We start from the raw sequence: 23,310 nt of genomic DNA on the forward strand, positions 1-23,310 counted from the left end.
CAGTGCTCACCCCTCAGGTTGCTCTTGGCCTTGGGGACTGAGGTGTGATGGGATGGCCCCCTTTGCGGCTCTATAATTTCCTACAGAAGCTCTGGAGACCCCACTCTGATCAGCAGTAAACACAGGCCTCTGGAAATGGTCCTTCCAAATTTATTTAAAGTTAAGCAAGGTTGTCCGCTTGCTGGCCAACAGTAGTGGCCTGGAGGGCAAGCCTCCTCAGCCTGGAGCCTGAACTGGGCTGGGAGGATGATCGGGGGCAAGCTGTTGATGAGTATCTCATACCCAGGCCTCCCTGTTGCTCTTGATGTGGTATTTATTTTATTTTTATTTTTTGATTTTTATTGGAGTATAGCTGACTTACAGTGTTGTGATAGTTTCAGGTGTACAGCAAAGTGATTCAGTTATACATGTACATACATCCACTCTTTTTATTAGATTCTATTTCCATATAGGCCATTACACAGTATTGAGCAGAGCTCCCTGCATTATACAGTAGGTCCTTGTGTGCTGTGCTTAGCCATGCAGTCCTGGTCTACTCTTGGTGACCACATGGACTGTAGCCCGCCAGGCTCCTCTGTCTATGGGGATTCTCCAGGCAAGAATACTGGAGTGGGCCACCATGCCCTCCTTCAGGCAATCTTCTGGACCCAGAGATCGAACCCAGGTTTCCCGCATTGCAGGCGGATTCTTTACCATCTGAGTCACGAGGGAAGCCCAAGAATACTGGAGTGGGTAGCCTAACCCTTCTCCAGGGGATCTTCCCCACCAAGAGATAGAACCCAGGTCTCCTGCATTGCAGGTAGATTCTTTACCAGGGAAGCCCGCAGCAGGTCCTTACTATTTTTCTATTTTAAACGTTGGGTTTCCCTGGTGGCTCAGGGGGTGAAAAATCCACCTGCAATGCAGGAGTCAGTTCAGTCGCTCAGTTGTGTCCGACTCTGTGACCCCATGGACTTCAGCACCCCAGGCCTCCCTGTCCATCACCAACTCCCGGAGCTTGCTCAAACTCATGTCCATCGCGTTGGTGATGCCATCCACCCATCTCATCCTCTGCCCTCCCCTTCTTCTCCCTCTTTCAATCTTTCCCAGCATCAGGGTCTTTTCCAATGAATCGGCTGTTCACATCAGGTGGCCAAAGTATTGAAGTTTCAGCTTCAGCATCAGTCCTTCCAATGAATATTCAGGACTTTAGGATTGACAGGTTGAATCTCCTTGTAGTCCAAGAGACTCTCAAGAGTCTTCTCCAATACCACAGTTCAAAAGCATCAATTCTTCAGTGCTCAGCTTTGTTTATAGTCCAACTCTGACATCCATACATGATTATTGGAAAAACCATAGCTTTGACTAGATGGACCTTTGGTGGTAAAATGTCTCTGCTTCTTAATGCACTGTTTAGGTTGGTCATAGCTTTTCTTCCAAGGAGCAAGGGTCTTTTAATTTCATGGCTGCAGTCACCATTTGCAATGCAGGAGACCTGGGTTCTATTCCAGGGTCAGGAAGATCCCCAGGAGAAGCGAATGGTTACCCACTCTAGTATTCTTGGGTGGTGAATTCCATGGACAGAAGAGCCTGGTGGGCTACAGTCCATGGGGTCGCAAACAGAAGCAACGGAGTGACTAACACACACATTTTGTACGTAATAGTGCGACGTGTCAATCCCAGTTTCCCAGTTTCCCCTTCCTCCATCTTTCCCTGGGAACCATACATTTGTTTCCTACATCTGTGACTCTACTTCTGTTTTGCAAATAAGTTCATTTGCACCCTTTCTTTTTCTGTGATATGTATTTTAATATCAGATCTTCATTCATCTTTGACTGTCAGGGAGACACACACATACACACCCCACACCTCCTTTTAAGGAAAAATGCTAGGTAGGTTATAGTTTCCTTCTGGGAAGAAAAAAGAAAGAAAGCCCACAAACGCTCTCAGTATGATTTCATAGGCCATGCTAATTATTTTTTCGGGCGAGCATAATAAAACCCAGGTGACTAGCCCTCAGCATTTTTTCCTTCTCTTCACACAGCTCTAGATCATTTCCCTACACGGCGAGCAATTACCATGAGCCCTGCAGTTTTTAACCAGACACGCTTTGTGGGAACCGGGCTGGAGTACACAGAGGTTAAAGCGCTCTTGCACTCCGAAATCTGGGCATTATCTTGTGGATTGTAAGACATGCCTGTGACACGTTGAATTCAGATGATTTACAAGATCAGCAAAACAGAAGGGGTTCCTGTGGGGAGCTTCTTCCGCTAAGATTCCCTCATCAGAACAGGGCTCAGCCAAGGGTGATGTTCTGTCCGGGGTCCTGGCCTGCGCGGCAGGGCTGGGCTCTCTCCCGCCCAGCTTATCTGGGGCAGCTGAGGGGTCTGGGGGTGCTCACGGTGGCTGGTGAGTACAGATATTCAGAGATGTGTCTCCTCCGGGAACAGTGGTTTTTATCTCACAGTCATTGTATGGGGCTTCCCAGGTGGTGATAGTGGTAAAAAATCTGTCTGCCAATGCAAGAGACGCAAGAGACTTGGGTTCTATCCCTGAGTTGGGAAGATTCCCTGGAGAAGGAAATGGCAAGCCACTCTGGTATTCTTGCCTGGAGAATCCCATGGACTGAGGAGCCTGGCGGGCTACAGTCAACAGGGTCACTAAGAGTCAAACAGGAGTGATGGCAAATTATTGTGTAAGTTATTTAAAGTAAGATGCAAGGATGCATGTGTCAGCCACATACCCAATTAGCACTGACCACCAGAATGGAAACACACATTTGGAAGAACTTTCTGGAAAGAGAGACGTGGGCCAGTATATTGACTGGGATTGTTAGGTCCTCTGCTCACCACTGGGATCACAACCCAGGTGTCACTTCCTCCAGGCAGTCTTCCCTGACTGCCCGTGTTGTCTTGTCCTGCCACCCTGTCACCGCCGTCCCCTCTGCCACTGGTCTTTGTCCCCCTCTCCTCACGTATACGCCTCTGAAATGCTTGCATTTGGTGTTAAATTGATTTCATGGCTACTACTTCCACTAGGATGTAAGTGCCTCCTGTTACAGTCACCCTTTGGTCCACAGAGCTGATTCAGGTCCTGGACCACAGTAATTCCCAATACGATTCTGTGGGATTTTCACCTATTTTGTCTCCACCCCTATGTTGTAAGCATGGATGCTGTGTGGGAGACAGAGTCGGGTCTCTTCGCATCCCTTCTGTTTAAAGATCCATCATTGACTTGCTCTTCTTCATTCATTTATTTATTTGTTCATCGAAATGTTGACACCTACATCCATACTGTTTGATCAAGTCTCTGATGGTTACCTTGGAAGCTTATGATTATGCTGTTTTTTTTTTAATTGGAGGATAATTGCTTTACAATGTTGTGTTGGTTTCTGCCGTACATCAATGTGAATCAGCCATAAGTACACATATATCCCCTCCTTCTTGAACCTCCTTCTCACCCCCCACCCATCTCACCCCTCTAGAGCACTGAGCTGAGCCCCCTGTTCTGTACAGCAACTTTCCGCTTGCTATCTGTTTTACACGTGGCAACGCATAGCTCTCAATGCTACATTCTCAATTTGCCCCACCCTCGACTTAGCAGCAGCAGCAGCTCCTTTCCCCGCCGTGCCCACAAGTCTGTTCTCCGTGTCTGTCTCTCTATTCTCGCCCTGCGAGTTTTGCTGTTTTGAAAGCACTGTCTGGGATAGTCAGAGAAAGCCTGGGACTGGGCTTCCCGGCTCCTCACATTAAGCTACAGGCCAAGTGCCCCTCGTGAGCCCATCTCCTCACTGCCCCTGGAGACAAACAGACTGAATGGCACACTGCCCTGCACACCCCTGCCGCTCGGGGTTTCAGGCATTCCTCTCATCTGCCTCAGCATTCTACAGATGTGGAAATCAAGGCTCCTGGAGACTAGGCAGCTCAAAGCCCATCTCTCAGCAGTGGAGAGACCTCAGTGAAGAAGCATTTTGTCTGATTTGCTATGAATGGATTTTGCTAGGAGGTCTCCCTCCGGCCTCTGTCAACCCAGCCAAGAAGAGGGCCCTGCCGTTCTCTCTCTGGCCTGTTCCTGAGGGACCACGCAAGGCAGGTGGCAAAGCCGTCAGGGAGGACTCAGAGTTGAAAGTGAGTTTCCAGGTTGTCCAGCCTCCGGGTGAGGGCCTGAGGTCAAGAGACATGAAGTCATTCCCTCAATGTCATTGAATCAACCAGGGTCAAGTCAAGGTTCAAACCCAGGTCTTGGGGTTCCCAGGTCAGTGCGTCCAGGTTCAAGACCTCCATGACCTAACTGGAGGGCACTGCCCAGCCTCTAGGGAGCAGGGCGCTGGTGGTCCCCCTTCTCTCCTCTTGCTCCACTGCCCCCAGTTTGCCCCCCATGTACTGGAAAGCCCCCAGTATGGCTTCCTCCCACGGGGCCTTTCCATTCACCCTTGGCTTCCACTTGGTTCAGATGCAACTCTTGGCCGAAGCAGGTTTAACTGGTGCCATGACCAGTGACAGGGCTGTCCAGAGAAACTCCTACAATCACTTACTTCCTGGGTTATTTATGTGGCCAGAAACTCGATTCCACTGGCCTTATACGATCAGCCCAAGATGCCCCCCTCTCCACCCCACTGGCCCCATTAGTCCCCATCAGCGCCTCCCTCCTCTGCCTCTGACAGCATCCACGCTTACCCCTTGCACCCTGCTCTCCTTTCCGCAGAAAACCTCTCTCTCTCAGCTGTAGGACAGTCATCCCTGGGCTTTACCTATCCCCTGAGCACTTTTCAACCCCCTCTGGTCTTCTTTTCCAAATTCCCGCAACAATTAAGATTTATGCCACCCAGCCCTCTAAGGAACACAGCCTCTCCGGCTGTTCTCTATTATTTACCTTGGGGGTGTCTTGTTTCTCCAGCTGGATTATGAGCCCAGATCATGTGAATAACATCCTGGTCCCTAATCAGTGCAAATCCACGAACCGGCTGAAAAGGAGCGTGTTGCCTGCTAACTTTTTAAATGACAAGACAGGAACTTGGTCTTTAGCAGGTAAGGCGAGAGTACTGCGTTGTAGGTTAGTTCCACATTCGGCTGTCCTCTGGCTTCGAAAGCCAGATTGTTGAACTTGGGAATACCCATTCAGAATTCTTTTCTCCACACCGCTGCTCCTCCAACCTTCCTATGAATTCCTAGGAATTATTCATCAGCAACGCGGCTTCCCAAGTTGTGCTAGTGGTGAAGAACTCGCTGCCACTGCAGGAGATGTAACAGGCGAGGGTTCGATCCCTGGGTTGGGAAGATGTCCTGGAGGAGGTCAAGGTGACCCACTCCAGTATTCTTGCCTGGGAAATTCCATGGACAGAGAAGCCTGGCAGGCTGCGGTCCATGGGGTCATAAGGATTCAGCATGTACATCACCAGTCACACCCGTTTCTGGCCTGGAGGTATGGTGTCTTCTTTCAGCCTCTGCTGTTCCCACAGGGAAGTTTCTACCTTCCTGGCACCATTTTGATCTGGTCATAGTGCTTACTGTCACAAGCCCCTGATCATAATTTCTGTGTCTGGAACTGGTCATTGAGAGAAGCCACTTGGAACTTTGGAGAGCAGACTTCATTACTTTTTTAAATTCTGAGCATATCCAAACCTGCTTTGACATCCAAGGGGGTGCTGGGGAATATCAGTCTGAGAGGTTTCCGTTTTGATCAACAAGCTCTCCAAACTTCCTCCACTCTCTGCAGTCTGACAGGTCCCTGTAAAACACAGCTCTGACCCCACAGAGGCCTTGGGAAGAACGGTCAAACCTGAATGCCATAAAAGCTGGGGTTTTAACTTCACAAAAATAACAGCTGGTGAGACCTGCATGGAAAACATCTTCCAAGTCCAGAGAAAGAACACGTTCATGAACACTCACACACACACCCTGCGAGGCTCTGGACCAAATCCATCTTCATCTGCTAAGTAGAAGTGGATGTACCTCAAACATCTTTTTTTTTTAAAAAGAAAAGTTGAAGCCTGTAGTGACTGAGGCCGAGTGGGAGAGGAGACCCAGGGTCCTCCCTGCATCTTCTCCAGCCCACCTGCACCCCAAATCTTCCTCTTCCTCCTCTGACCCCTGAAGAAGGCGTGTGCTAGAGAAGGCTGTCATGAAGCATAAAGAAATAGTTTCAAAAATCTTCAAGAGGCTGGCAGCATAAAAACCCCTGGCTCTGTCGTCTCCCTGTTTCTGCAAGCAGCAAAAAGATCCATAATTCTCACACTTAATGTAATTCCAAGGCATCTAAAGTGATTTACAGTCGGTTTACTCAATACTTTCAGCTTTATTTAATGTAACAGTTATGGCACATAAAAAGTTTATTGAAAATCCTTTGGGAGTGCGATTGAGTAAGAAAGAGTCGTTGCTAATACCATTACAGGAACAGGAGGAAAGGATTTCAGCCTGTTTTCTCTCTGACCTTTATGGTCCCAAGAACAAGGGTTATGGAGGGAAGGACACCTCTCTGCCGTCACGTGGACTTGCGCCCAGGCGTCTCTGGAGCTGCCATCTTGGCTGTTTCTGGGTGGTTCCTTTTTGCACTTGGCTGCCAAGGCGACTTGGATGGTAGCCCTCAGGTTACATTACCCAGGAGCCTCTGTTGTTATGCAGAGTCCAGGTTCAGAAAGGCCCGCTAAAGGAAAGAAAGCCAACATTGTCATTTTTTCCCCTTCTAACGCTTACCTGTTCTCTCCTCTTAAATCAGCTCCGCTCTCTGGCTGCCCCACCTCTGCTGGCACGCTGTTCAGCCTCCTGGAGTCCCTGGAGAGGAGGTGGAGAGACTTGAGCAAATATTCCCCAGGCCCTTGCAACAGTCAGGTTTGGCTACTGCTCCAGAGATGAAAACACTGACTGCATCAGAAAGGAAATAATCTATTGAAAGAGAGCCTTTCACTCTTCAGATACTTGACATGTGCCCGTGTAACTTCCCACTGGCTGTAAAAGAAAATCAGAATGTAGAACATCGCTAGCAGAACTCCAAAGCCTGACTCCACGATGCCCGTGAATTCAGAGAATATGGCCTCTTGTTTCTGGTCGAATTAGTTCCCTGTGTCTGCTCCTCCCCTGTGACTGCTTAGATTTGGGAATTTGAAGAACCTCAGTGTCAATCGAGAGCACTTTAGAGCAGGTAAATATCAGCATTGAGTCTTTCACTCGTCTTTCTGCTAAAGGTGCACCTAACTTCTAGCCAATTTCTTCCGTAAAAGTAGTATTCTTGGCTCTGTCTGTATCTTTTTCTTTCTCCCTGTCTCTCCCTCTCTCTCTCTCATACACACTTTGTAGCTTTCTTGTAGGCGACCTCGTTGTTGATTTCATGATAACTGAAGCTTTTCTCTTCTTCAAACACATTTACATAACAAAACAAAACATTCTCAAATGAATATCACTTCAAATTAAATTACCCACTTTTCTTTCTGCCTAAACAAAGTACTCTAGTACAAACATATTTAAAGTTTCCCATGTTGTCTTGAAAACATCCCCGGGCAGTGGTTTTACTGAGCGGTGATGCAATGAAGCTTCCAAGACCTCTTGAAGCATCTTGTCCCGACTCTAAACTGCTGCTCTTGCTTTCAAGCTTCCATCACTCTTTCACACAAACACATTATTTTCCAGTTTCACACTTTCCTTGTTGCTGTTAATTTTATTTTCCTCTTACTTTCTGACGTCTATCCTAGTATCTAATATTACATGGGAAGACGCCATACAATCACATTTAAAGCTTGATTTTGTGGTATGTATTTTAGTTTTTCAGAAGTATTTTTTCTTCCCCTCCTGATTCTCACCTGGGTTCCTAGAATTTGTGGCTGTCAGTTAAGTATTCAGCATATATGTGACATATGAGGTAAAATATTGTACATGTGTGTGTATCTATTTACACATACACGCATACACTTGAAAATTTAAAATTTTAATTTACAGATTGTATATAGGGGTTTGGGATACAACATTTTTCTGTTCTCTCATCTCTGTTGAAGAGGAATAACATCGCTTTGACTTTGGTTCATTCTTGTGATCTCTAAATAATGACTTGGTCAGACTCCCAGGCCCTAGAACCCAACTTCCTCGTTGCCTTCACCTGTTTGGAATCCATTATCAATTGAAAACACTCTCTCGACATGTTTCGACAGTCTGGCCGTTTGGTTCTGTCTTGGAGATCTCTCCTGGATGAATCACGCAATCATTGTTTGGCTTCCATTTAGGAAGCACCCGCCCAAGAGGACAGTCAGACACCCAGTCCCAGCCCCATGGACGCACTTCCAGGCCTTGCTGTGAGCTGGATAAGACACCCACCCTTCCCTGGATTACCTTTTTCTCCCTCCACACCAGGAGGTAACTTTGTGACTACACAAGGGTAGAGTCAAATTCAAGAGGTAAGGTTTGTATTTTTCTACTCAATTGTCTTCATACCTGTCTGTTCTTTGGGTATTGGAGTCATTCCTGTAAATAATAATAATAATAATTCATTTTTCTCACTGGATGTGGGGACAGTTGGAGTGACAGTTTGGGATGTGGTGTCCTCAGCAGGTGGAACCCTGTGGGGTTTATCAGAAAATGCTGTATGACTGGTCTCTGACAGTGCTGACTCTTGAAGGCCTCAGAGCCCTGGAGAGAGCTTTGATGCTTGTGCCTAACTGCGTCTCTTGCAAACAAACTTGTCAGGTGGGTAGTGATCATATTTGCAGATGTAGAAGCAGGTCCTTAGATAAACGACTCGAACAGCACTACACAGTAAGTGGCTGGGTTGGGACTGGAATCCAGAGCCAGTACCTCCAAATCTTGTGCCCCTTCCATCAGGACGAGCTCCATTTCCTCTGGTTTGCAAAGCAAGGCACGTCATCCAATTAACTCTAGGCAGCTTTTGGAGATACTGAAGTGGTGAATGTCAGTAATTGATTCCTCTTTGCTCTCATGTCTCACCATCTACTCCTGGAAAGACCTAAAAGTGAAAGTGTTAGTCCCTCAGTCACGTCCAACTCTTTGCCAGCCCGTTGACTGTAGCCCGCCAGGCTCCTCCGTTCATGGGATTTTCCAGGCAAGAATACTGGAGTTGGTTGCCATTTCCTTCTCCAGGAGATCTTCCTGACCCAGGGGCTGAACTTGGGTCGCCTGCATTGCAGGCAGACTCTTTACTGTCTGAGCCACTGGGGAAGCTGAAAGACTTTGCTCTCAACAAATATAACTAAAGTTACTCAATAATGTGGGGATGGTGCTAATGGCCCCAAGGGTATGTTATTTTAATCAGAAACCTCTTAAAGACCCCAAAGCCTTCAAGACTGAAGCAAGTGAAAGCCTGGGGACAGACAGGGTAGAAGAAAAACTGGGGGAGGGAAGGCTCTAGTGAGTACCGGTAGCATCTTTCTGGCGGCAACTTCCCTGTAAGCGTAGCCTGGTGTTATCATCAACCGGCGGGCAGTTCCGGTCAGGGTAGTTGGATCAGTAGCCACTAGAGGGCAGCAGAGGGCTGGAACAGCTGGTTAACATACAAAGTAGGTAAATTTCTCAGGGAAGGGCGATACCATAGTCAAGAGACGCAACCGGGTTGCCACACGTAGTGGATACTGTGACGCTTCTCCAGGCTCAGGGCACCCATGTCTCAGGAACTGGGAACATCGCCGGCTGACAGCTCACAGCTGCATGGTCACTGAGAATTGCCCTGGGCAGTAGTTCAGTTCAGTCCAGTCCAGTTGTATCCGACTCTTTTCGACCCCAGGGACTGCAGCACACCAGGCTTCCCTGTCCATCACCAACTCCCAGAGCGTGCTCAAGCTCATGTCCGCTGAGTCAGGGAACTGCTTTATCCAGGTCATACCTTCTCCACGGGGATGGCCAGTGAGCATCCAAGCCCAAAGGACCGGCTGAGGCCTCCGCTGCAGAGCAGTCTCCCCCCTCTGCCCCAGCTTCCTTACAGGGCTGTCTCTACACTGCGTGTGCGCCAAGTCGCTTCAGTCGTGTCTGACTCTTTGTGACCCTATGAACTGTAGCCTGCCAGGCTCCTCTGTCCATGGGATTCTCCAGGCAAGAATACTGGAGTGGGTTGCCATGCTCTCCTCCAGGGGATCTTCCCAACCCAGGGATAGAACCTGAGTCTCCCGCATCTCTTGCTTTGGCAGGCATATTCCTTACCACTAGTGCCACCTGGGAAGCCCCTACCTTTTAAGATCCCTCTCCCATTTCCCTGAATTCTTTTAAACCCTGGAGCATGTAGGCCTGTTTTCAAGTTCACAGTTAGATTAGTCCACCTAAATAATAGTGGGGCCAGGCCTTTCCAGCTTCAGCAGAGCCTCCTAAAGTAAGCCTCCTGTTGTTACAGAAGCAGGCTCCGAGGCTCCTGGGCAGCAAATTCAGCACTGAGGAGCGTGTAGCAGAGTCCGGGGCCTCCGCAGGGAGGCAACTGAACGGCCTCAGGATTAATGTACTATTATTACATTACTCTTTAAGCTTCAAAGATCTGCCAGGAGGGCTAAGCTCACTATCTAGTCCATGACATTTTAAGAACAAATAATACATTAATATATTTAATTTGAGAATAAACACGTACATTACAGGCAGGGGATTTTGTCTATGCTGATAAGGCACCAAATGACCTTTCCAGAGCAATCCCAACACGCAGAGCCGAAAAGGGACGTGTTCCAAAAAAACCCTTTGTATCTATTTGGCCGTAAGACATAGGCTTTAACGCCGGCTTGGCCCATGTGGGACTGCAGCTGCCACGATCTTCAGAGATGGGAGCTTTGGCTGTAATTACCCCTTCGACGCTAATCTGCGGGAACACTCAATCTTGTTGCCTCAAATTAGTTAATCAATTAAGTGTCAAACCACAAAATGCTGGAGATTTGGGTTTGGATTTATTATCTTGGCAGACACTTCCTCCCTCAGTCCCCTTGGCGCCCCTTCTTCTCTCCCCTTTGCAGGGGAGCTGGCTTTGCAAGATGACCGGTCACTCATTGTTTATTTCTGGCCTATTAGCAAAACAGTTGAAATTGCATAAGCCTGGTGCCCAGCACTGGAGCAGCCCTGAGATTGACGGCTTGGACGGCGTTCAGGCGAAGTGGTGTATTTGTGTATGAGTGCCTTTCCTGGGCTTCACTTAGCACAGTACAGAGCTCATGAGCCAGCAGCCTCCGCTGGGCTTGCTAAGCTCAGCCATTTTGGAGCCCATGTTAATTGATTGAAAGCCTTGTTTACTGTGACGTCACTCTCCTAAGGTCAGCCAGGGACGGGCAGCGGGTGTTTCCAGGACGCCCTGCTCAGAACTTCTGGTTTCTCCAGGGCCATCGGCTCCCTGTGTCTGGACTTGCTGCAGCTGTGGGCTCCAGGGGGACCGGGGTGATGGCTGAGCAAGCTGCCCAGGGGCTGAGACCAGAGCTCTTGGGTCTGGTTCCCTGTGCTTCCCATGGTTTCGACTGACATCACCCTGAGAACAGATCACTTCCACTCCGGCCCACTCTCACCATCTGTCTCAGCTGACCCACATAAATGAGCTCACCCTCCGGTCTCAGATGGGCACCACCAAAATCGTGAGAATAACTGTACTTGGTGATGAAAAATCCAAAGCAAGACATGGCCTCAGTGTTTCAGGAATGAAGAATCTCATTGAAGAAATGGAAATTTACATATGCAATGGGGAAAAAAAAAAAAGACACAGGGCAATGCACATATATTCAGTGACTGAGATGTGAACTCCGGTCATGTGGAGCTCATGGATGGCTTATCAGTGTAGTTAGAACTGCTGACTTTCTCTCCTGGAGAAGACAGGCAGTCTTTATTTATTATTATTGTTTTTTATTTTTTAATTTTTTATTTTTTTTAATTTTAAAATCTTTAATTCTTACATGTGTTCCCAAACGTGAACCCCCCTCCCACCTCCCTCCCCACACCATCTCTGTGGGTCATCCCCATGCACCAGCCCCAAGCATGCTGTATCCTGCGTCAGACATAGACTGGCGATTCAATTCTTACATGATAGTATACATGTTAGAATGCCATTCTCCCAAATCATCCCACCCTCTCCCTCTCCCTCTGAGTCCAAAAGTCCGCCACACACATCTGTGTCTTTTTTCCTGTCTTGCATACAGGGTCGTCATTGCCATCTTTCTAAATTCCATATATATGTGTTAGTATACTGTATTGGTGTTTTTCTTTCTGGCTTACTTCACTCTGTATAATCGGCTCCAGTTTCTAGATTGATGGTGGGTAGGCTGCTCCTGTGGTTCCAAAATCTGGGGGTTAGAACTTGTTCACAGTGAGTTTCATGTTTTTAAAATTTAGGGAGTTAAAATGACCTTTCTTTGTGATATTATATAATGGTGACAGTCAATGGTAATCTTTTTGAAGGGTGAATTTTGTCAAATAGTTGACTGTACTATGTTGGGTGCACACGATTTTATTGGTTTCATATTTTTATGTTAGTATTTTACTTCTCCATGAAATCCCAAACTCTGAATCCCCAGATCTATAGCCTCCCAGTCTGTCTCAATCTCCTGGTACTGCTTCCCTCTTACAGTGCAGGAGATGGCGCAGAGAAGGCAGTGTGTCTGCCTGGTGCCCACGTGAGCTCTCTCACCCTGAGCCCCCAGGGTCCCCGCAGAGCTGAGGACACTTGGCACTTGCTTTCTAACAGTGCCACACTTTGGTCCTCTGTGTATTCTATGATACCAGGCTGCACTGCAAATGCCAGTGACGACGCTAGGAAGATTATAGAAATTTTCTATCTGGAAGAGACTTTAGGTACTTTTTAAAATCAGGGTATAATTGCTGTGTTGGTTTCTGCTATAGAACAAAGTGAATCAGCCATATATATGTACATGTATCCCCTCCCTCTAGAGCCTCCCATCCCACCCCTCCTCCCATCCCACCCCGATAGGTCATCACAGAGCACCAGGCTGAGCTCCCTGTGCCATGTAGCAGCTTCCGGCTAGCTCTCTAGTCTACCCGTGGTGGTGTGTTTATGTCAAACCTCATCTCCCAGTTCCCCCTCCCCATCCTCATGACCGCATATCCATTCTCTGTGTCTGCATCTCTAGTCCTGCCCTGCAAATATGTTCATCTGTACCGTTTTTCTAGATTGCACATATATGTGTTAATGTATGATATTTGTTTTTCTCTTTCTGACTTACTTCACTCTGTATGACAGCCTCTAGGTCCATTCACATCTCTACAAATGACCCAATTTTGTTCCTTTTCGTGGCTGAGTAATATTCCATCATATATATATATATATATATATATATATATATATATATATATATATAAAGCCATCTGAATGTCATTGATAGATAGATAGATAGATGGATAAAGAAGAGAGATCTTGGGTACTGAGCCTAACTCCTCTGTTTTAGAGCTAGGAATGAAGAAAGCAGACGGTTTCCCCAAGAGCAGCGGTCACCCCTGCCTCCACTTAGGGTTCAGTCTCCATCATCATCCAATACATTGCTCTTTCCAGCAGCCCCCCTGGGTCCTAGGCACAGGACCCCTGGGACTACTTTCCTTCCCCCTGGGCCTTGGATTTCCTTTGTCACCAGCCTTGTGGTCAGATGTGGGTGATTCCCGAAGAGCGCCTTGGTAGGGGGTGGTCCTCTGGTCCAAGTTAGAAGACTCAGCTTACTGGGTATTGCCAAGGCCTGGGTCTGGAGTCAGAGAGATCTGTATGCCGATTTCACAGCTCGGGCAGGTAGCTGAAACTCTATGTAGCCATTGACGCCTCCTTGGACTATGGACACAAAACTTACCTGGCAAGGTGTTTCCAGCATCTATGTGATGGTGTGTGAAAAGCAGCTGAGGCAGAGCAGGTAAGAAGTGTAGAAATTCTCCTCCCCAGCCTCCCTGAACCCATGCATGTCTTCATTAGGCTGAGACCCTGGTGGCTGAAGGAGGACAGGTCACACTGCACAGCTCTCAGTGATGATGGTGCAACACTTTCCCATGAGGCTTTCCAGCCATGGTACCCAGAAGCCCTCAGATGGCCTCATCATTGACGTGGCAGTGGAAACACGGAAGCAAGGTGGGCAACATTCTTTCATCTTTTACTCAAGGTTGGGCTGCCTAATCCTCATGATCTTACCCGTGTTTTAAGGCATCCTTGAGGAAGCCTTTTTGTATTTATTTATTTATTGTTTTAATTGTAGTATAGTTGATTCACAATGTTGTGTTAGTTTCAGACGTAAGGCACAGCGATTCAGTGATATATGTGTAAACATACACGTATTCTTTTTCAGATTCTTTTCCATTAGAGGTTATTACAAAATATCGAATCTAGTTCCCTGTGCTATCCAGTAGGTCCCTGTTGGTTGTCTGTTTTATTTATAGTAGTGTGTATCTGTTAATCCTAACCTCCTAACTTATCTCCGCCCCCCGTCTTTCCCCTTTGGTAATCATAAATTCATTTTCTACATCTGTGACTCTATTTCTGTTCTGTATATAGGTTCACTTGTAGCCCTGTTTTTTTTTACATTCCACATATAAGTGATATCATCTGATACTTGTCTTTCTCTGTCCGACTTACCTCACTTAATAGGAAGTCTTTTTAGAGTAGGGGTAAGAAATTCCCTCAGAGAAGGCAATGGCACTCCACTCCAGTACTCTTGGCTGGAAAATTCCATGGATGGAGGAGCCTGGAAGGTTGTAGTCCATGGGGTTGCTGAGGGTCAGACACGACTGAGTGACTTCACTTTCACTTTTCACTTTCATGCACTGGAGAAGGAAATGGCAACCCACTCCAGTGCTCTTGCCTGGAGAATTCCAGGGATGGAGGAGCCTGGTGGGCTGCCGTCTATGGGGTCACACAGAATTGGACACGACTGAAGTGACTTAGCAGCAGCAGCAGCAAGAAATTCCCTCTGACTTTCTAAGCAACTGGCTGGCCTGCAGCTTTGCAGTTCAAGCATCATCCCCTTTCTCTGCAACAGGCATAGAGCAGGCAGAAGCCCTGTGACCTTGGGGCATCCATAACCCGGAAGGAGATGGGAGGGGCCACTTGGGTCAAGGCCCCTTGACCTGTCTGATCTCATATGTCTTTCCATTGAAGACTCCACAGTCTGTTCTTTTCTCTGCCTTTTAGGTTCTCTCAATTCAAATTTCCCTTAACTCATATAAAACAATGCCGGAAAAATCCCTGGACACCAGCGTGCCTCCTCTCCAAGGAGACTTGAGTGGGTGAGTCACTCCGCCTCTTTTCTTGCCTGCCTGCTTGCCTGCCAGCCAGACACAGGGGCAGGGCTTTTGTTTCCTCAAGCAGTGATTTATGCGGGTGGACCCCGGGCAGGGAAGAGTCGAGTATCAATTTCTCTGGGTTACCGTGTTAAATGACCAATGCATGGATGGTTATTGCTGCTTCGGGAGCAAATGAAAGCCCTTCGCCTCCTGACACCGCCGTACCAACCCCCCCACCCGCCTTGCTGACGATCAGTTAAAAATGTAAATAAAAAGACTGCACTTTGGAGAGAGTCCGCTCAGGAGGGTGGGGGAAAAATTGCAAAAGCGAAGTTTATTGATCCCCTGGTCAAGATTGATGGCACAATAAGAGCGGGAGGCGAAGAGTGATTTTGCTTTTGAAAACGTTGATGAATAAGCACTCAGGGGCAACAAATAGCCGAGCTCACCGAGTGATGGACGGTGGTGGGGGAACACGATGCATTTTTATAAATGGGGGAAAGGAGAGGAGGACTTATTAAAAAAATGAATGACCACATGTGGCAGGGATATGCCAGTAGGGAGAAGAAAGCCATTGATTTATGTGTACTACTGGCATTTGAAAATTCAATAAAAACATTGACAAATGAGAGGCGAACCTGGCCACAGGACAGCACTGAGCCTGGGATGGAGAAGGAAAATGCCAAGGTCAGGGAGAAGGAGCAGAAAAACATGCTTATGTTGAAAAGCGTTTACATTAACTCGTCCGTATAAAGACATGAAGAAGAATCCTTCCGAGATCAGTGCCTGGGCAGGGTGGGCAGGCAAGGGGAGGGGAGGGAGAGGTGGCTGGTGGAGCCGGGGTGACCCCTCTCCTGCAGCCCCAGCAGAGGTGGTTTTTTGATGATTGTTTGGTGGGTGGCTGGCTGCCTTGCACATCCTCGCCCTGCTGCCAGAGTCTGGAGTAAAGCACCCTCGTGACTGGGGACTCTTCCTCTTCTGTTCTGGGCTATCCCTTCCTGGCGTCCCATTGCCAGGGCTTTACCTGCGCTGTCCTTGTTTCTTGTCCACCACCCTTTGTGAACGTGTTGTCAGTCCACCCACGGTGGATCCTCTGGCCCTGGAAGCAGGCCTGTTTTAGGGCTTAGCGTGCTTCAGGGGTGCAGTAGATGAGAAAGTGGCTGTGATGAGCCACCTCTTTGACTTCGGCACTCAGTGCCCTTCCTCTTCCTTTCTCCACTCCCTACACAGTCCTAAGGTTTTTTTTCCCTGAAATATCTTCCCTTGATCCAATCCATCCATCCATCCATCCATCCATCCATCTATCCACCATTTACCTATTCATCATCCATCTACCTATCCATTCATGCATCCATCCACCCACCCATCCATCCATCCACCCATCCATTCATCCATCCACACATCCTTCCATCCATCCATCCACATATCCATCCATCCATCCATCCATCCATCCATCCATCCATCCATCCATCCACCTATCCATTCATCCATCCACCCATCTATCTGCCCATCCATCTACCCATTCATTTATTCATCCATCCACCCACCCATTCACCTATTCATCTATCCATCCACCTACTTCATCCACCCACCCATCCATCCATCTATCTACCCATCCATCCACCCATTCATTTATTCACCCTCCCATCCATCCACTCATCCATTCATCTATCTGGTCTGTGTGAAGAAGGAACTCTGTACTCAGCACTATGCCAGGTGGGAAGTGTCACGATAATCCTCTTTGACCTTAGAGTTTGGGCGGAATCTCCTGTTGAGCAGCACTTCTCTCTAGAAACTGTGGGTAAGAGCTCTTTGCACCCGTGACTCTTGTCAATCACAGCAGTTCTCAAATGTCACACTGATGGCTGCTTTTCCAAGAAGTCTCTCATGGGCCAAGCTGATCTGCCTGCCCTCTTCTGGGTCTGCTTTTCTTCAAGCCCCTCTGGCAACATTGTACCCCTGCCTCTACCTCTTCTTGGCTTTCCCTAACTTACTGTCAGGTGTTACTCAGCTAAAAAAAGGACACTGGACAGAAAGATGAAAACAAATATCATATATTAATGCATATGTATAGAATCTAAAAAAATGGGTACAGATGAACCTATTTGTGAGGCAGGAATAGAGATGCAAGCATAAAGAACAGGCTTGTGGACGCAGCAGGGAAGGGGAGGCTGGGATGAACTGGAAAAGTAGCATTGACGTAGACACACTACCATGAGTGAAACAGATGGCTGGCTGGAAGCTGCTGTATGGCACAACTTGGTGCCCAGTGAGGACCTAGAGGGCTGGCAGGAGGCTCAAGAGGGAGAGGGTATAGGTATACTTACGGCTGATTCATGTTGTTGTACTGCAGAACCTAACAAAACATTGTAAAGCAATAATACTCCAGTAATGACAATAATAAAAAAGTATGGAAGACGCTGGAAACAGAAGCAGCCTGAAACAACGCTGCCTGACTTCACGGATGTGTAAGTACACACACATACACACAAACACTTATGCACACACACAGACACACATACATTAACAAACAAGCACAAATATACACACACAAACACATATACATACATGCAAACACACAGACACACATACACTAACATACAGAACGCACACACGCACACAAACTCATGCAAACACACAGACACATGCACGTATACACTAACATATACAAACAGACATATACACACACACATATACAAACACATACACATACAAGCTAATCTACAAACAAGCACACATAAACAGGCAATACACACGCACACACACGCACACACATACACACACACACACACACACGAGCCCTCCCTTTCAACTGCAGTGCTCCAAAGGAGCCGGCCTTTGACCTGGGGCCTGTTCAGCCTCAAGCTTCTCGTGGACGCTGTCTCCACTCCGTGGCCTTTAACCGCAGCTCCCTACAGTGCCAACGCTGTCCCAGCGATTCGGGGATTTTAACCTTTCAGCCACTCAGCATTCGCATTCGCATTCCCTTCTATCTTGTCCCTGGCTTGGCCGTGACTGGTCGAGGAGGGAGCCGTGTCCAGAGCTCTGGGCTCCATCCCCACTTCTGTTCCCCACGGCAGGGCTGCCTCCCATGACGTCTTCTCCAAAGGTGACAAGCGCAGGGGCTTGAGCCGCAACAGAAATCCTTGCTAACATCTTCTCGTTTCCAGCACCCCTGGGACTCGTCCAAGGGCTGAGCCCAGTGGTCGGAAGGCCCTTTGGCCCAGCTGTGGGTCCCTGACGTCTTCTTAGGGTTCCCACGTGTCTCTGTGGGCCACTAGCCGTTCAGTGAAGTTTCAGATTTGCACGCTTCATTCACTCCTACAGTCCACCTGTGTCTTCTCTGCTCCTTCCTTTTGCCATGGTTGCCGGTTGCAGACACAGGTGATAAAGAGCTGAGGCCTGGGCTGATGCGATAGACAGATGGGGAGAGCTGACTCCAGGTTTCGCCAGCCTCTTGTGGGTTCCCAGCCCACAGTTTAAAGAAGATTCTAGTAAACCTGCTCTTGTCCATTTCATGACCATAGGTACAGCTACCAGAATTGCCTCTTGCCCAGTCTTTGAGAAAACTCACCTTGTTCAGGGGTGAGGCCGCTTAGCTAGGCCAGTAGTGTCGTGGGATCCTGCCTTCCCAAATTCTTCATTGGTGGGGGTGTGGAGGGATGGGGCTGGGAGGATCAGAGAACGTCACAGACAAGCACTTGTCTGCACATCACTGGTGTCTTCCATGAGGCCTAGAACAGGGTTGGCATACGGCAGTCACTCAACAAATATTCCCTGAAACCATGAATGAATACAATGCATTAAATGCTACAACAGAAAGAACAGAAGTATGCCCTGGGGATTTGGAAGCTTCCTTTTCACTTCAGTTCATTTCAGTCACTCAGTTGTGTCCGACTCTGTGATCCCATGGTCTGCAGCACACCAGGCTTCCCTACCTATCACCAGCTTCCTTTTGCGTCTGAGAATTAAGAAAGCCTTAATAGGGGAGATGAGTCTTCCCAGGTGGCACAGTGGTAGAGAATCCCCCTGCCAATGCCGGAGATGCAAGAGACACAGGTCTGATCTCTGAGTCTGGAAGATCCCCTGGAGGAGGAAATGGCAACCTGCTCCAGTATTCTTGCCTGGGAAATCCATGGATAGAAGAGCCTGGCAGGCTACAGTCTATGGGGTCACAAAGAGTCAGATATGGCTGAGCACGCGCACACACACAAGAGGGCAGATGGCCTTTGAATTTTACCTGGAGGCATGAATAAGAATCCAGAGGCTGAAGCAAAATCCCTTGGTTCAAGGTAGAAGATGGAGTGAATGGGTCATATTGCAGTTAGAGCAGTTTTCAGGGAGCTGAACTAGTTCAGCTGAGTGACTGGGACGGATTTAACCCAAAAGGAAACGTCACTGACATTTTTGGAGTGCTGACCGTGTGTTAAGTGTTTTCACACTGGCTACACTGTATAATTTTAGCGACGTCATTATTTGATCTTTACGACCTTATTTTTACAGACAAAGACAGGGATTCAGAAAGACCCGGCCACCTCCTGTGGATGCACAGATGATGACTTATGTCTGGAGCCCAGGTCAGTCTGACCCAAAGCCCTGTGGTGTTAAACAGCAGGCAGTGGGGAATTTCCAGAAAACCTGATTCTTGGGAGGACGCTGACTCATAGCTGGCAACCAGCTTGGCACCCAATAGTTACTCCATCGACGCTGGTTGGGTGGGTCAATAGTGACCTGGGTCTGGGAGACGAGGGGCTTGGCTATTTTCCTTGAACTACACCCCCAGGAAGGAGGTGAGGGACATCTGGGGAGAATCTCCCTGGGATCAAAGTGAGGATAAACTCTTCACGAATTCTTTTCATCAAAGAAAAATCATCCTTCACAAAATATCCAAGCTGGAAAGTACCTCGGATAACCTCCTCAGGGGTTCTCGAAAGTGGCTTCTGTTTTACCCGGGAAGATCCCTTCTCCAAACACAACCCCCAGCTCACCCAGGACGACCGGTGGAAAAGACTGGGGCTGCTCTGCCTGGGTGGAGTGGGGAGTGGGGTGGGGTTGCTGGAAGGCTCAAGGCTTCCCGTTCGGTCGCCTCACAGCCCGACAGTAGGAGCTGATGTGCCTCAGTGGACTCCGAGGACAGCTCAGAACATCGTCTGAAACTCCCGAACAAGGCCAAGGGCTGGGCAGAAACAGCTGGGGACGGGAGGTGATGGGTGGGCAGCAGACAGCTGGGCCATGCGACACCCCGGGTCACGTACGGCTTTGGGGCCTCGTGGCCATAATCCTTTAGGCAAATTAAATAAGGACAGAGGAAAAGGCAGTCTCAAGCAGCTTCCAGGGATTTGCCATCCTGTTGGCTCAGGGGACATGAGTGAGAAGGGCCTGGTAGCGATTCTAGCATTTTCCCGTGTTCTCTTTGCTCCAGCACCACCTCCCCTACCCTGCACCCCCAGTTAGGCACCCGGTGGGGGGCTGCTCAGGACTGAGGCACAAGGACTCTCTCCTGGCAGTTTCCAGGAACCCCCTCCTGGCAGTTTCCAGGGACCCCAGGGAGGCCTTTCTAAGAGCAGTGGAAGCATCCTGTCCTTTATGTTTCCTCCAGCCTAGTTCATCACGGAGAGTGAAAGCTGATGTTTGTTGACTGAATCATAAAAGTTTGTCTTCCTTGAAAGCATTGCTTACCATGAGGCACCCATCTGTTTTTGCTTGGATGGGTACTCCAATTTTAGGTATTTTCTTTCTGAGACTTTATTTTTTTAAACACAAGGCCACCCTTGTTCACTTAATTATGGATTAGACCGGAGTACAGGCATAAGAAAGGGAAAGCTGAGCACTGAAGAACTGATGCTTTTGCACTGTGGTGTTGGAGAAGACTCTTGAGAGTCCCTTGGACTGCAAGGAGATCCAACCAGTCCATCCTAAAGGAAATCAGTCCTGAATATTCAATGGAAGGACTGATGCTAAAGCTGAAATTCCAATACTTTGGCCACCTGATATGAAGAAACCACTCATTGTAAAAGACCCTGATGCTGGCAAAGATTGAAAGCAGGAGGAGAAGGGGATGTCAGAGGATGAGATGCTTGGATGGGATCACCGACTCAATGGACATGAGTTTGAGTAAACTCTGTGAGTTGGTGATGGACAGGGAGGCCTGGCGTGCTACAGTCCATGGGTTCACGAAGAGTCAGACACAACTGAGCGACTGAACTGAACTGAACAGGGATAAGGAGCAGGAAGGGGAGGAGGCTGAGACATCCCCTACTTTGAGCATCTCTGCTCCAGGAGTCGTAAGGGAGTGACCCAAACCCCATGTGTTTTCTGCAGGGCAGATGGAGGGGAAGGATCACTAACATGTCTTTCATGAAGATGCTCACAATGACCATTTCCTGCTGATCTTACTTCTTCTAAGAGGCAGTGCAGATGCCTGGCTCATAGCTGCTCTGGCCATGAGCTTTGCTAGCCTGGGCTACCTCCGCATCCAGCCCCACATGGGTGCGCCAGCCCGGGCAGAGGGAGGGAAGGTCATGTCCCAGGGACCTGAGGTCATTAGAGGTGGGTGTGGGGCAGGCTAGGAGGTGGAGGCCCCTGTCTGCTTCCTTGGCCATTTCCGGGAAGCAGTCCTGGTGTCCAGGGGTGCTGTTGTGACTGGAGGGTGCTATGCAGACTGGGCTCAAGGGAAACTTGCCTCTTCTGCCAGGCAGGGGTGCAAATTCTCTTCCTGCGGAAGCAGACCGCCCATCTCTCCAGGCCAGCTCTGTGACTGAAGTGCTGAGTGCCCTCGAGCACATCTCCGAGCCTGGCTTTCCTCGTCTCGAATCCACCTCACAGGCTGTACGGTCGCAGTCCGACTGAAATTCTGTGAAAGCTGTAATGTGCCGTATAAATGAAAAATTACTTACTAGAGCCCTTGAGGCAAAGAAAAGGTGTCAGGACCTTCCGGTGTAGGAAATGACCCTCTGGCCATTCGCAGGAGAGCTCAGGGTCTAGGGCCTGGGTGGACAAGCCAGCGGGAGGGGGCAGGAAGGTGTGATACTGCAACGGGTGCAGGCTTGCTCCGGGTTTGCCTCTGGTCTGCAGGGTGGGCGGCTGGGTGGGCTGCTGGGACTTCTCTTTCCACATCACGTGACTCATCAAGTGGGAAATGGGCAGAGTCCCTGTCTTCATTTATCCAAAGCCTTTGACTCTTTCCCCTGGACACGGGATCACGTTTAGATGCCGTAAGTGGAGACCGTCTGGCTTAACTTAGTCCTTTTCTGGCCTGATCACTTTGTTGGCAGAGGGCCTGCTGTTGATCGTTCACAATCCTCCCACTCAGGGCAGCTGAAATCCCTGGATTCCCTCAGGGCCGAGAAAGTGGTGGGACAAAGACAGAGAGACAGACATTGAGGCTGCAAAATTCTGATGAGTCTGGAATGAGTGGATCTCTCTTCACTGCTGGGGGAGGTGGCTGTGACAGTGAGGTCATATGCATACTAGCGAATGTGGAAATGAGGTGCTGTCGACGTGCGCCCGTCACAGCTGTGATTCCTGAAGACAGTGGCCGGAGAATCACTGGTCCTGTCGTCTGCTCCCCACTGTTAGGCTGAGAAAAGGAGGAAGAGCCAGTAACACCGAGAAGACCACAGCCACGGCTGAAGCTGTTTCCTGGTGCCCTGTTTGTCTGTGTTTTTTCATGACTTTGCCATCATTTTGGCCAGCAGCAGATCAGGATATAAAGCTTGAGGATGGATAAATAAGCATTACCCATTTTCCCATATATCTATATACCATAAAATATCAACTTCAGACATCAACCGAATTAAAGGCAAAAAATGCTATAGGACCTGACATCCTGTGACATAAAATGTTTATTAACTGGGATGTGTTGTTATTTAGTTGCTAAGTTGTCTCCAGCTCTTTGTGACTCCATGGGCTGCCACATGGGGATAAATATAAATGGCATTTATCTGTTGGCAAACCTAAGCTATAGGAAAATGGAGAAATAGCTTGGAATTCCATTTGCTAAAAACATACTCTTTCTTCTTGAAGGTGATATAAAATGTATCAGCAAATTCATGGGGGTCGGGAGAAGACAGAGAAGACGTAGAAACTATTAATGAAGCATTTTCCTTCAGGTTTAGTTCTTGGCTTCAGGTCACAGCACCTGAAATCCTGGTCCCACCACGTACCTCGCATG

At 48.4% G+C, this 23,310-nt stretch overlaps 1 long non-coding RNA gene across 1 annotated transcript; it reads left to right on the forward strand.

Annotated features, from left to right (window-relative positions):
* Window positions 6,969–22,827, forward strand: LOC102185144. Its single transcript, XR_311156.3, has 6 exons — window positions 6,969–7,116; window positions 8,189–8,359; window positions 13,837–13,989; window positions 15,046–15,140; window positions 19,641–19,714; window positions 21,832–22,827. It is a non-coding gene; the product is annotated as an uncharacterized LOC102185144 (long non-coding RNA).

This window comes from Capra hircus, chromosome 27, assembly GCF_001704415.2.
Source record: "Capra hircus breed San Clemente chromosome 27, ASM170441v1, whole genome shotgun sequence".
In the NCBI taxonomy this organism is placed as follows: Eukaryota; Metazoa; Chordata; class Mammalia; order Artiodactyla; family Bovidae; genus Capra; species Capra hircus.